Source organism: Arachis duranensis, chromosome 9 (assembly GCF_000817695.3).
Source record: "Arachis duranensis cultivar V14167 chromosome 9, aradu.V14167.gnm2.J7QH, whole genome shotgun sequence".
NCBI classification, from domain to species: Eukaryota; Viridiplantae; Streptophyta; class Magnoliopsida; order Fabales; family Fabaceae; genus Arachis; species Arachis duranensis.
In genome coordinates, this window is record NC_029780.3 from 90,761,764 (window position 1) to 90,764,508 (window position 2,745).

Consider the following 2,745-nt stretch of genomic DNA (forward strand, 5'->3'; position numbering starts at 1 on the left):
TATCTGTCCTTTTTAACTTTTGTAGACAGAATCCCTACACCTTTCTTCCATTGCCTTGCTGTCCTCTACATTGCTGCAGCATCGTCACTCATTCTCCGTTGTGTTATCACTCATCAATCACTTCCCTGGACTTCCGTTTTGCTGGTTGCAGTCGCCATCGCCATATCTGTCGCCTTCACAGGAACAGGTGGGTTCACTGTCCCTGGTGTATATCCACAATGTGTTAAATTTTGTGATTTGTAACTATTAATTAGTTATTATTAATATTTTTATTAGTGTGAAATTTTATTCAATAATATAGAATTATTTACTTTTTTTTAGCTAGTTAAGTGATGGTCAAATTTTAATAAAAATGTTAATCCCTAAATTTTTTTGTATATTCACTTCTGCCTGTTCTTTTATTTTACTAATGTGATATTTTTTCCAAAACTTATTATAAATGTTTTTATTTTGAAACTATTATCTAAATGCTAGTTTTTAGTTAGGATGACATTTAATATGCTATTTTATATTATAATTAATTATAATAATGTAAAGAAACATTTAAATAATTAATTTTAAAAGAGTGATATTTTGATAGTAAATTTTAAAAAGGCGATCCATTAATAGAAAAAGTTTATTTCTCCTGTATTAATAGTCTTTTTTAAAAGGCTTTTAATTAGTTTTCTTGTTATTAGTTTTTTAATAACAATATTATATTTAATTTAAGAGATAAATGATTGTGATGTAATAGATAAATAATCTAACAGTTCTGCCTAAATTGGAAATCAAAGTATTGCTATACAAAAAATCTCTTGTATTATTATTAGACTAAAAGATAAATAGGTCCCTGACCTTTTAAAACGGGGACATTTTTGTCCCTCAAGATTGGAAAATATATTTCGATCCCCCACGTTTTAAAACGGGAGACAATTATACCCTTCCGTCCGTTTTGGGCAAAAAACGGTAACGGAGCTGGCTGACATGGAGGGGCAGTGAATGACGTGGCCGTTACGGTCGCTGAGGTGGCTTGGGACGAAATTTAAGTGGACAAATTCGTCCCTAAAGTGCCAAACGACGCCGTTTCCATCACTGAGCCCTATTTCATCCAAACGCAAGGTGAAACTCATGGCCGCTGCTTGTGCGATCGTCCATGATGAGCGAGGGGGTTCTTCATGCACAAGACCTGGACGAGGATCTTCATGCGCTGTTGCAGGAGGTCGTGATCCAGATGGGGTTGCGCCGAAGTGCTTCTGCGGCGTTTATGCCATTCTTTACAAGTCAAGAACAGCATCTAATCCCAATAGGATGTTTTTCGGTTGTCCCTTCTTCAAGGTGAGCAATTATTTTGTATAGCAATTGGATGAGAGTGTTCTGTGTCTAATTATGTTGTTATCTGAAAAATTGCTCCAGGTTAAAGAACGGTGTTGCCGGTATTTTGTTTGGCTTGATGAACACTTGAAAAAAATTAGGGCCATGGAGTCTGAAGCATTGGGTGCTGTAGATGATGTTGGAGGTGTAGACATTGAAGATCAAGTGCTGCGAAGTCAGGAATTAGAAAAAAAAATTTAACTGGTGCGAAGCCATGAACTGGAGAAAAAAATGAAAGAGTTGGAGAGGAAACTATTATGTACGGAGAAGGAGAAAAAAATGAGTATGTGGCAGATTGCTTTGATTAGTGTAGTTTTTCTTGTTGCTGTATGTTTCTTAAAGTGGTGAGGATGATGAGTTGATGTACATTGTTGATGATGTAATGAAAATTGTCATTGTTGGCTATTCAATGAAAATTGCCATTGTTGAAGAAAAAATAAGGTAATAATTCTGTGAATCAGCTATTATATAAGATAGTAATTCTGCATATATTATGAACAAAATATGAACAACATTGTATCTGTCTTAATCCAAAATATAAACAAGTTTGTCACAAAATAACAAAACATCTGGTTGGCATATAAACAAGTTTGCCAAACTACAATAAGTAGACAGTGTTGTTTAATTCATACGTAAGACTATGACAAAAAATAGAAATTCATTCAGTGGTGTTCAGTTCTTATGATTCTTGGATCCAGCAGTTGGGATGAAATTTATTCCTATGGCCTCACTGCCAACGACTTTGAAGGTCTCCTCTGATGTAGCGACACTGGCACTGGTGCTTTGAGTCTGGGTGGTATCCGAGGGTGGAGTTGGAGGTGGATTTGCACTTGCTTGGGGCCTTCTGATTGTCTGCTTGGGTCTGAATTTGGAGGCAGCAGCTGGGGTTTTGGTTTGACCCATTCTTGGCAGCTGGGATGGAGACCTGAATGGAGTTTGGACTGGAGCGAATGGTGTTATTGCTGCAGCATTCTGGCTCATGTCATGATTCTGCAAAAGTAACGGAATTAGTGAGTTGTTCAAATGCATTGACATGAATAAAGTGATTGTGATTATGAGTGCATTATTTAGGGTGTGGGAGGTTTACTGTAGGCTTCTCTTGCACAGCACTATTCTCAGCCAAACTTTCAGTCTGTGTCTGGCTTTGATCCTATGCAACATAGTTCAAACAAGGAAACAACATGGACAATTTAGTCCTTAAAAAAAGTTAAAAGGACATCTTAACCACTGACAAAATTTAAAATGTACAGATCGATCCTAAACAATAACAGGGATACCTCTGGTTGAGGGGCTGATTGTGATAGGGGAAGCTGCTCCAAGGGTTGTGTGTTTGCATCAGTCTTCTTAGATTTTTTCTTTTTTGGTTTCCAATTTGGGTTGCTTGGTGCTCCCTTA

At 36.7% G+C, this 2,745-nt stretch overlaps 1 long non-coding RNA gene across 1 annotated transcript in view; it reads left to right on the forward strand.

The window, feature by feature from the left end:
- LOC127741680 (uncharacterized) overlaps window positions 1-330 on the forward strand; it is a 48,533-nt gene extending 48,203 nt beyond the window's left edge. Inside the window, exon 3 of the long non-coding RNA XR_008002842.1 lies at window positions 26-330. This is a non-coding gene — a long non-coding RNA (uncharacterized LOC127741680). The remainder of the gene's footprint in view (window positions 1-25) is intronic.
- Window positions 331-2,745: the final 2,415 nt, after the last annotated feature.